The 12,544-nt window shown below is 32.7% G+C and overlaps 2 long non-coding RNA genes across 5 annotated transcripts in view; one reads left to right on the forward strand and one right to left on the reverse strand.

The window, feature by feature from the left end:
* The window catches only part of LOC112676073 (uncharacterized), an 88,146-nt gene that overhangs the window by 49,877 nt on the left and 25,725 nt on the right, over positions 1-12,544 (forward strand). For 2 of the 4 annotated variants that reach the window (XR_003146366.3, XR_007402704.1), the window contains exon 5: positions 721-840. This is a non-coding gene — a long non-coding RNA (uncharacterized LOC112676073). Of the gene's footprint in view, positions 1-720; positions 841-1,386; positions 2,862-3,435; positions 4,283-12,544 lie in introns of those variants that run through there. The other 2 variants (XR_003146284.3, XR_003146273.3) reach the window with 2 other exon arrangements.
* Positions 148-12,544, reverse strand: part of LOC112676310 (uncharacterized) — a 38,762-nt gene continuing 26,365 nt past the window's right edge. The window contains exon 3 of the long non-coding RNA XR_003146452.3: positions 148-1,434. This is a non-coding gene — a long non-coding RNA (uncharacterized LOC112676310). The remainder of the gene's footprint in view (positions 1,435-12,544) is intronic.

The raw sequence follows: 12,544 nt of genomic DNA on the forward strand, positions 1-12,544 counted from the left end.
TCTCTATATCCTACATCTTGTCTCCTCTGATCAGTTCTGGGCAACCAGTTTCATTGTTTATTACTTAATGCCTACATTCTCACTCTAAATCCTTCTCAATTTTCAAAATGTAGCACAAATGTTATATGCTTTATATAACCCCCCTTTTTAAAATCTCCCTACCCCAACATACACACAAAATAAATTTCTGTAGTTGAAGTCACTAAGTCTATGATATTTTTGTTATGGCAGCACAAACAGACTAAGATACTTCTATGTGTACTTGTGTGTATCATTTATTAGCATAAATTTTTGAGGATAGAGACAATTTTCTCCCTTTACTCTTGACATTGCATTTAGTTCTGTCTTCTTTTTCCATCCCAGTTTTCTTTTTAAACAACTATGTGATTCTTTGTAAGAACATTTACCCTCTCATTGAGCCTTCTTTTAGAGACATCAACTTGTATTTTCTCTGCACATAATTGGAAGCCATTTAGTATACATGTTCTGTGCCCTCCATGATCTTTCACTGTCCCAAATGCCCGGGCCCATAGATTAACCACAGATAACACTGTACCTTTTCTATCAGCTGAACAAATTGCCTAATCACAGTATCCAATCTTGTTGTTACTGGCCCAAGGCTGTCCTGAGAAACATTGCCTTTATCTGCTTAGTAACTCCTCAAGACCAGCCAATCACCCTCCTTGCTATGTAGTGATTGTGATTTCTGGCTTCCCACAGGCACTGAACCTGCACGTTTTCCAAAAATTATCTTGCACAAGAGTGTGTGCCTCCTCTCACTCATTCTGAGTTATCTTCCAGAACAACAATATGTTCTTTGCAAAGGAAGGGTTAAGTACTGTAAGTATATACATTTTTACTAAGAATAATTGATATGACACAAAAAGTATGCTTTAGTTATTTTTAAAATTGGCCCATTATAAATGCCAAGTGCCTTCCAATTCAGCAATTAGGTTATAAAAATTAAATCATGAAACTTATAATTTACATCAATTTCATTCTCAATAGGGAATATTGAAATTGACATTAAGGTAAATAGGAAAGAGTACATGGGGCAGAAACAAAACAATTTATTAACAAGCACCTTGCACCGCACACTCCTCTAATATTACTTGAAATATCATTTAACAAGATGTATGAAGTGAGGGATCTTATATTCTTGAATAAGATAGTTGAGAAAAAAGATTATGGAATCACATACAAAAATGCACACACAAGCATGCATATAGGTATGTGTGTGGTTAGACAGACAAAGTAGGAAATATGCACATTTATCCCTGTCCTCCAAAGTGGCTTGAAAATGAATTTATTAAGTTGCATTAAGTCTGCAGTAAAAGCAATATACTTGCTGGACTCCAGCTTTTTTCTTGAACGATGTCCCTGCAGGTCAAACTTCTCCAACTTCCAAGGGTAGGCAGAGCTTGCATGTAAATCCTGAGGATGAACAACAGGTGGAATGTGGGAGAGAAAAGACATACTCTGCTTGGATCTCCATCTCCAAAAGAAATCCCTGATCCCCTAATGAGTCAAATGCAGAATCAACTGGCTTTGCTTGGGACCATGAAGTCCATTATGATTCTAAGATAAAGTGAGCTTAATTTCTGCATGAGAGATAGGAACAGCCTGGGGATTCTCAGCAGTAAGACTATAAAACTCTCTGACAGTGACCATGCTGCAAAGAAAACAACACTTTGGTTTCCCTTTACTGGATTAAAGAAACTCTTGGGATTTCCCTCAATATCTGGATGGCTGATGCCACACCAGAGAAACAACATGCATCTCACTGCCCAGACCACTCTTGCAGTAGTATTGTTTTAATAGCATGCATTTTGAATGTTTCTTCTCTGTATGCTTAGTGTTTTAGTCAAACCTCTATAATCTGAATACATTTTTACCATAAATGTTTGTGTATATGTGTTTATCTCAGGTAAGGGACTGTAAACTCTCAGGCAGGGACTACCTCTCACTTATTCTATTGCTGACAGCTATTCTTTTCCATATATACAATAGGGATCCAATATTTCTGTTCAGTGAATACATAAATAAATGGCTATAGAATATAGGCACAAATACCTCTATAGAGAAATATTTATTTATAAATTTATATTCTTTACACATATTATTCTTTACACAGTTGATAATATTCTTTTATTTAGTAATGTTTCTTTATTTTCAGAAAGTTTTAAGTGGGTGATAGTTTAGATCCAATATAATCAGTGCAAATATATATAATTGGAGAAGAGAGATCATATAACTATTAAATATTCTCACAGAGGTTTTATAAATATGACAGGGATAATATTTGCACATTTGCTTAAATGCAAATGACAGCACATTCTATGCCTTTGAATTACTGACAAAATGTAAACTTAAAAAGATTCACAAATCATCTACTATCAAAGTTAGAGGTGATATAAACACAATCAATTCAAGATGATTGTTTTCAGGCCAAAAACAAAAAAAAACAAAAAAAATCTACAAAAAACCCACACAAACGGATAAATAGAATAAGGTGTAGGTACCAGCAGTCTCAAATTTACAGGCATATGTAAATATTTTTAAAGTTTCAGGAAGAGTGTTGTTAATTATCCAGGAATTACCAACTGAGTCACTTCTACTGTTTAAGATACACTGTGTATGAATTATTCAAATATATACTTTTTGGAATCCCTGGGTGGCGCAGTGGTTTGGCGCCTGCCTTTGGCCCAGGGCACGATCCTGGAGACCCGGGATCGAATCCCACATCGGGCTCCCGGTGCATGGAGCCTGCTTCTCCCTCTGCCTGTGTCTCTGCCTCTCTCTCTCTCTCTGTGACTATCATAAATAAATAAAAATTAAAAAAAAAAATTTTAAACAAATATATACTTTTATAATTTGTTATATATTTTTTACAGTATGGCATTTCCTTATTAGTATGAACAAACAAATAGTATTTTCTTCTTCTTTTCCTACTGCATTTCTTTGCTCAAGCCATAATTCTTATTCCAGTACTTGTTCCTAGAGTAACTATTAATGAATCTCATTCTAATGCCATAAAGCAAATATGAAACTTTTAATTTTACATATAAGTCTAACTAATTTATAAATATATATATATATACCAGAATTATGCATTATGTAGTTCATTTATAAATTATTTCTAAATAATAAATGGGGAAATAATAATGGAAGGAAAACTAAAACTTATGAAACTCTCTAAAGGACAAAGCAAATTGCAGATTAAATGCATAGTTAATGTATTTTGAAAGTAATAACTATAGCTGGATAGAATATCAAGAAAGATTTTCCAGTTAGTTTTTACTGTGTCAATAAAAAGCAAATTTTTCATGCTTAATTACTTTTCTGACATTCTAATTCATAGATGATTTTAAATTATGGGAAGTAAATAGTATTAATTATAGAGTAATAGTGTATTTTCATGTTTTTTATGTACAGTGTTCTTCAAAATCCTAATTCCTATTTGCTGAGAGTATTCCAATATACTCCTATCCAGAGATATGACTATCCATCTATGACAATGCCATGAACCTGTGGAATCTTACTACTTAATTTATGTTTTCTTTCTGAAATAGTAAGAAAATAATCTAAGAAAATGAAAAAGGAAAGTTTTCTTCTGCCAACCTGGATAGCCCATTTTCTCACATCCCCTGTTGGAAATCCTATCAATTTTTGTTCAAGATTCAATTTACATAACCCCTCTTTCTTGAAGTCTTCTCTATTTCTTCCTCCATTTTCCCTGATTTTAGCAGCTCCATCTAGTACATGCTTATATCATATTAATTGGGCTTCTTTGTAGCATATTGGTTTCTTCTTTGTAATATGGTTTATATCTCTTTGCCATTAAATTCCAAATTTCAAAACATCAGGGCCAACTTTTCTTGATCTCCTACATTTATCATGCTGTGTTACATATAACTCCATACAATGTGACACATACTCCATACACATACAGACCACATTGTATGAGAATCTGCTGGATTCTCATTACCATTGTTCTTCCATCTACATTAATGAGGATAATGCAAATTGCGCAAATGACTTAGAGTAATACAGAAGAAAATTAAAACAAGAGCTCCTACTTGAGTTTATATACTGTCTTTCTTGGAAAAGAAAGATAGGAGAAAGAGTTAATGATATCATTACAAGGTTTATTTAAAATGGAAACAGTACTATGATGCTAATTATATGTTATTTTAAGAGGCCAGCATGCTAAACTCTATCTACACTATGATTAAGACTATACTTATATGCATTTTCAAAAGGTTTATAACATAAAATTGAGGCAAATGAGTCATTATATCAGTTGTTGACTTTTTCTTGACTGTTCATAATCACAATTATGTAGTACATTTATACAGTTCATTAAATAATTGTCCAGAGGAGTCCCTAAGAAGCCTATCTCTATACAATATTATATCTGGATATAACAACTTTGAATCCAATTCACTCTAAAAAATTTAATGTAGAGACAATATTATTTTTCCCTGGCATTCTTGGGACCTCACATGTTATGGTGCCAGGACTTTTTTTTTTTTTTTCTTTTTTTCTTCTTGATCTCAAAACTCCTCTCAGGTAGTCAAATCCTTGTAAAACTCAGCCATCGTATGATGGATGGGAAACAACTGTGCCATATCCTCTATTGATGAGATCCTAAATTTGACTTTTCCTGTTTGGGCAGAGCTCCCAAATACAAATTATCTTACTTTTAGTATAAATATATGGTGTGTAACCAAGGGTTTGTATCATCATCTTCTTACACAATTGTGTTCCAAATATATTGATCTCAAAAATCCCAATCTGTTCTCTTGCAGTAAAATAATTAAACTAGTATAACAAGATAACAATGATATATACATCTCAAAAATCACATACCTCTTAGAAGTATACAGTTATCAACATTAGAAATGTTTGAAAAAAAAGTAATTTGGGATGCTAAACACAAATAAAATACTACACGTAAGATTTGTCCAAAAGGATCATCAAATATAGAATATGAGACTAACGCCATTTGCAAATATCAAAATTAACTAAAGAGAGAAGCTTGAAGCCTTAATTGATTGCCCAGATTTCCTTATTTAGGAAAGAACTGCAGCATAATAGATGAAAACAGACTTAACCAAAACTTTGGTTGCTTATATGGTAATAAATAAAGACTGCTGTATTTTAGCATATCATTATTCCCCAACATTTCGTATTTTGTTTTTCTAAAGTTGCCATCACAAATACCAAGATGCTTTCTGTGGCAGTGGTAGATAGACTGCTATTTTTTTCACTACCAGAGTAAAGGTCAAACAATTTAGTGAAACTGGTTCAGGACTCTGTCTGGTTCAAGTAACCTTAGTGATTGGTTAATCCGTAGGTAAAAGGGGGAGCAATAAAACATAAATTTCATGTGGATGTGGTGTCAATTAAGCTGTCATATGATCAAGTGGGTAATATTCTTTTCTTTAAAAAGGGCAAAGACATTTTCAAAACATCTACAAAAATGTGCTAGCTCAAAAAGTGATTTTCCTTACCTATAAAAAGGAAATATAGGGGTCCTGAGAAGAATAATGAACCATCAGAATCTATAAGATTACTTCATGGTTTTATTTTTATTTTTTTTTTTAAGATTTTATTTATTTATTCACGAGAGTCAGAGAGAGAGAGGAGGCAGAGACATAGGCAGAGGGAGTGCAGGCTCCATGCAGGGAACCTGATGTGGGACTCGATACTGGGACTCCAGGATCACACCCTGGGCCAAAGGCAAGCACTAAAACTGCTGAGCCACCCAGGGATCCCCTACTTCATGGTTTTATTGTGTTATTGTTATTATTGTTCAAAATAGATAATGTAGAAACCAATATAAACTTTTTGAAACACGATCTTAGTAACAACTACAAAACTGGCTTTAATATGCAAAGTGAAACAGACACTTCCATTCAGTACAGAACATTTTATTCAAGATAGAACATTTTGGGTACTCGAGGTCTCTGAACTCAATTTCTATTTCTGAGGATGGCTTCTCTTACTTTGCAAACTTTTATATACCTCCTGACAGCAGAAGTTTTAACCTCCTTATTTTCCCATCTAGAATCCCACTATTAATCTCTCTCTTTCTCTGCCATGCCAGGGTTCTAATTAAAGCAATAAGCATTCAGAAATTCTTTCAATCCACAAATATTTATTGAATGTCACTTTGTACCAGCCAGAGTGGCAAACAAAGCCAACTCAAGAAGTTTAGACTCAAATGTGGAGACAGACAAGTAATAACAATACAATATAATGAGTACAATCAAATAGCATTACAGGCCACAGGAGCCCCCACACTGCTGCCTTAAACTTTGGCAAGTTCCCTCGGTACCCACTTAGCTTTACTTGGCCTTCCAACATAAGCATAGTCTAGTAGTTATCAACCAAAGTGAGTTTTGAAATGTGTGGGACAACTTTTGGTTTTCAGAATAATTAGTATGTATCTAGTTTTTCATTTGGTCGGAAGTTCCAAGAATAAAATTGCATTGTAGTATGTAAAATTTAAAAAGATGTGGAACAGCTGGAACTTTTATCCTTGTAAGAGTAAATATTTACTAGCTAAACCACTTTGAAAAATTATTTTCCAATATCTACTAATTTAAACACATACATAGCCAATGAACTAGCAATTTCCTTCCTAAAATGAAGTACAAACTTAAGTCAACAAAAGATATATACAAGAGGGGATCCCTGGGTGGTGCAGCGGTTTAGCGCCTGCCTTTGGCCCAGGGCGCGATCCTGGAGACCCGGGATCGAGTCCCACGTCGGGCTCCTGGTGCATGGAGCCTGCTTCTCCCTCTGCCTGTGTCTCTGCCCCTCTCTCTCTCTCTCTCTGTGACTATCATAAAAAAATTAAAAAAAAAAAAAAAGATACATACAAGAATTTCATAGCAGTGCTATTTATAATTAGTAAAAAAAGAAAACAGCCCACAAATACTTAAAGACAGAATAAATAAACTGCATAATTCACATTCTCAAGTACTCTATGGGGCAGCCCGGGTGGCTCCGTGATTTAGCATCGCCTTCAGCCTGGGTTGTGATCCTGGAGAGCCAGGATCAAGTCCCACGTCTGGCTCCCTGCATGGAGCCTGCTTCTCCCTCTGCCTGTGTCTCTGCCTCTCTCTCGTGCTCTGTCTCTCTCATGAATAAATAAAATCCTTAAAAAAAAAAATACTCTATGAAGTTAAAAAAAAGTATGACTATCACTTAAAGCAACAATACAGATGAATTTCACAATCAAGACATAGAGTAAAAGCAAGACAAAGTTTCATTCCATTTGTAAAAAACTCAAAGCAGGTATAAACAATCAATAGTGATAGAAATCTGAATATGGTTATGTTTAGGATTAATAACTGGGAGACATGAAGAATGTTCTGATGTGCTGGTAATGTTCTAGGTCTTGATTTTGATGGTGATTAAATAGGCATGTTTGCATATTTAAAAAAATAATTTCTGTACAACCATAACTTGTGCAACTTACTTGCACATAAATACACTTAAGGTTTTTGTTTTTTAAGTTTACTTAGAATAAATTCTAAATCAGAAATACTGAAACATCAACTCAAATCCTGCAAAGAAAATAGCAAAGAGAAGGATATAGTTTTATAATGGAAGGATTTGGCAATACTACCTTAACCAAGCATTCAAATAGCATCAATTGGTATGTGACAAATGGAAATATACAATGTCAGCTATGAACTCCTCTTGCCAAAACAATTAAATAGGTACATAACCAAGGTTTAGAAAAAAATTTACAATTTATAGGGAATAGCAGGGATAATGGCATGTTGAAAGACGTCATGAGCAAACAACCCAGACACTTCTAGACTGTGAGCATTCTGTAAGATTAATGTCCTGGACTTCCTGAAAGATAAGTGTTTCGGAAAGAAAAAAATTGGAGAAACTCTTGTAGATGAAAAGATATTAGCTTTATATATATATAACAACAAATTGCAATGCAGAAATCTGGATGGGATTCTAAACAGGGAAAACTCTAAAATATTTTTAGTGTAACTGGAAAAACTTAAATTTGGAGAAGTCCAATTAGACCAGGAGGGAACAGCTTGTATTGGATAACTCATGCATTGAAGTATAAAGCCAGGGGAAATGTTGTAAAAACAGCAACAACAAAGGTTGAAATCACTGGAGAGCAACCAAACCAGGTAGAATTTGAGGGTATGATCCTTGAAAGAAGGGAAGCATGAAAAGAGATTGACATGTTCACCTCTACTTTTTCCCTAAGAGCATTTTCCAACTGGAGCTTAAGGGAAGCACCCCTTAAAGTGTCAGTCTTACTGGGCTGCAGAGAAAAGGGTCAAAAGACTAGGAAAGTGGCCTGCCAGATTTGAAGGACAGAAAACTCTTCAAATCGTTGACTGACTTACAAGCTGCACATACATTCTTGTGAATGAAATTCTTAAGAAGCCAAATGTTTAATAGCACCTGGAAGTTAGAGAGATGAACATTGTTTAGCAAAAGTGTAACTAAATCTGAGAAGAGAAGCAAATGAGACAAAAGCAACAGCTTAAAAAACAACAGATCAAAATTTCCTGAATCTGATCAAATATATCAATTTACAGATTCTAGAAGCTTATCACATCTCTAGAAATAGTTTTTAAACCAAAACATAAACAACTACATCTATGTGTATCATCAAACAGATGAAATAAAGACAAAAACAATCATAAAAGCAGTTAGAGATAATAGATATGTTTTCTTCAAAGAAGGAATACAAAAATTGATGACGGACTTTTCATCTGAAAAAGAAAGAAAATAATATTCTTAAGTGAAGAAAGAAAGATAATCTTCAATATTTAAATCATCTGCTCAGAAACTTTTAAAAACAAGATATGCCTATGTGGTGCTAGTGGATGTGCTATAGGAAAAGACTGATGGAAGTTCTTCAGATTGAAGGCAAAGGACCCCAGAAGCAAGTCCGCAGGTGCAGCAAGGAAGTGAACTAGTAAAGATTTTTAAAAATGAGTAAATATAAACAATTACTGACAGAATACAACAAAAATAATAATACCTCCAAAGGAATTATTTTATAACATACGCAAATGAAAATTAACTGTCAAAAACAGTAATACCACCATGGGTGAGAGGGGATAGGTTTGCTTTGTTACAGGATGTTTGCTTATTTCATTTAGTGGTAAAAGTACTAATTCAAGTAGCCTGTATTACAATGAGTACCCACATTGAAATCTATAGGGTAGTCACTAAAAACATTATTTAAATATGTATAACTTAAAAGATTACAGAAAAGTTAAGGTAAAATAATAAAACCACACTTGATTAATTCAAAAGACAGCAAGGAAGGATAAAAAAAAAAAAGAGTATTATGCTAAAAGAAATAAGTCAATTAGAGAAAGAAAGATACCTTATGATTTCACTCATATGTGGAATTTAAGAAACAAAACAAACAAGCATAGGAGGAATAAAAGAGAGAGAAAGAGAAATGGAGAAACAGATTTTTAACAATAGAGAAAAAACTGATGGTTACCAGGAGGAGGTGGGGTGGGGGATAGGTTAAACAGATGATGAACTTGTCCTGATGAGCACCAGATAATGTATGAAAGTGTTGAATCATTATATTGTTCACCTAAAACTAATATTACACTGTATGTTAACTGAGATTTAAATAAAAACTTTTAAAAAAGAAAGGATAGATAAAGGAAGAAAGAGCAGATATAACAAAAAGAAAATAAAATAATTAATTTTTAGGCTTCGACACACTAATTGTAATTTTATTAAATGTAAATGAAACACATGCTCCAAATAAAAGATTTTAGTCTAGAATCTAAAAATAAGACAAAAAATGAGACCAACATATTTGCAGCCTATAAGAGACAGACTTTATAAATATGGCCAGAGAAGAGTTAAAAGGAAAAAGACGGAAAATGATTATGTCATGCAAAAAAATATTGCAAAGCTGCTTTGTTAGGCACACAAGAATTTAAGACAACCAGTACTATTGGATGTAAAGAAAGGTTTTTGTTTTGCTTTGCTTTTATAATAAAGGAGTTAATGTCACAGCAAGACATAATAATACAGATTTTCCTCAACTTGTAATTGGGCTACATCCCTATAAACCCATCTTAAGTCAAAATATAGTAAATTTAAAATTCATTTAATACATCTACCCGACCAAACATTATAGCTTAGCCTAGCCTACTTTAAATGTATTCAGGACACTTACATTAGCCTATAATTGTGCAAAATCATCTAACACAAAGTCTATTTTATAAGAAAAGTGTTGCCTATCTCATGTAATTTACTAAATAATGTACTAAAAGTGAAAAACAGAATGGATGTATGGGTACAAAACAGTTCTAAGTGTATCAGCTGTTTACCTTTGTGTTTGCGTGGCTGACTGGGCGCTGCTGTTGTGTCATTGGCCAGCATCAAGACAGAGTATCGTGCCATATATACTAGCCCAGGAAAAGATCAAAATTAAAAATTTGAAGTGGTTTCTAGTGAATGTGTGTCATTTTCACACCAGGGTAAGGTTGAAAAACTATAAGTCAAACCACTGAAAATAGAAGATCATCAATGCTAACATTGTATGTACCTAATATCAGGCCCTCAAATTACATAAAACAAATGTTTACAGAAATAAAATGAGAAGTAGACAAGTTCAGTGCCATAACTGCATATTTTAATATATCACTGTCAGTAACTAATAAAACAAGTAAATATCTGTAAGGGTATAAAATATCTAAAAAATATCATCAACCAACGTGGCCAGATGAACATATGTAGGACCCTATGCCCCACATTTACACAATGCAATCCTTATAAATTCATATGGAAGATTTGAGAAAATAGACCTTTTACCAGATTAACCCTCCACTAGCACAGATAATATGCTATGCCATAGAGAAAGTTTCAACAAATTTCAAAGAACTAAAATTATACAGAGTATTTTATGTGACCATTGTGGAATTAAACAAGAAATCAATAATAGAAAGATAACCAGATCTTCAACAAATTATTTGAAAGTATGCCATGTACTTCTAAATAAGTCACATGTAAAGAATATTTCATAATAGAAATTAGGTATATTTTTAAGCTGAATGAATACATAACACATAACTTCTGGAATGCAGCTAAAACAGTTTAGAAGGAAATTTCTGTTTTTCAGTGTAAAAATACATAAATTTTTGTTCAATCATTATATGTTCATTAAAACCATATTGAGATACAATTTAATAACTTTGTTATATTGTTAGAAGCTAAAAATTCTCATAGTAGTTAAGTATTGACATAAAAACCCAGAACAACAGGAACTCTTACAGTAGTGATTTGGATATAAATTATAATAACCACTTGGAAGAAAAAAGACTGATATGTAGCTGAAACTATATTTATCTTATAGTTTAGGACTTGTACTCAGATATATATGTTAAAGACCTTTATGCTAGATATATACTATACTTAAAAAATGTTTTCAAGAATAGCAACTTTTTGTAAATTTTAACAACAGGGAAATGAACTGAATATGTAACAAAGTCCCATTAGACACTGAAAAATAATGGATACGTGTTTAGTTATCAGCATGAATTATTGTCAGAAAAATAATGTTCAGTAGAAAAAACTGAAATATACATATAGAGAGCAAGAGATAAATATTTATTTTATAGAAATACATATGTGTTGTTTTCTAATCATTTATGATACTTTAAGTGTCATTATCATTTACATAAGGTTGAAATATAAGATTCAAACAAGCAGACACTATTATATCTATGTAATAAAAGGATAAATAAATACATGGAAATATTCAACATCAAATTCATGACGCAGAGAGCAATACAATCTAAGAGTGGTACCTGGGCCTCCAGAATGCTGGTAACATTTTATTTCTTGAACTATATAGTGTATACTGTATACAAGTTATACCAGTCTTTATCTTTTGTATTTTTACATAATCTAGAATACTTTTAAGATACATAATAAAAGTAAACATTTCCAATTTTTTACTTAGTGAATACATTGATATTTGCCCTTATGTACAAATATTTCATTGTTTCAGCTTAAAAATAAATTTGTTTACCTGAAATATATATTAAACAGTATCAAATGTCCCTTTAGTATTCAATGAGATGATTTAGTTTCTTCTTTTGCCTCTTGATTATATTTTAGACTACCTAAAATTAGACTATCTTCAATTATTGTATATAAATTCTCAGTAAAGCTGTCATCATCATTCCACATATAGCTAGATTAAGCGACAATGATCTATTGTGTTTCTCCTCTTACATTTCTACCTATATTGATAGGATGATGATGTCTTTGTAAAATGAAGTAAAAATACCTCCTCATCTTTCTAACCTGCAACAAATATCCAATAATTTGTAATGTAATGAGTGAATATTCATTCTGGGAATTATTCTTTGTTTAAAATTTGATTTTAAGCGGCCTTCCTGCCGCTTAACTTATATTTAACTTACCGCTTAACTTTTATTTAACTTAACTTATATGAACTTGTATTTATCATATACATGTTTCATGACACAGTCCCAAACTGATA

The sequence above is a fragment of the Canis lupus genome, chromosome 16, assembly GCF_003254725.2.
Source record: "Canis lupus dingo isolate Sandy chromosome 16, ASM325472v2, whole genome shotgun sequence".
Taxonomy (NCBI): Eukaryota; Metazoa; Chordata; class Mammalia; order Carnivora; family Canidae; genus Canis; species Canis lupus.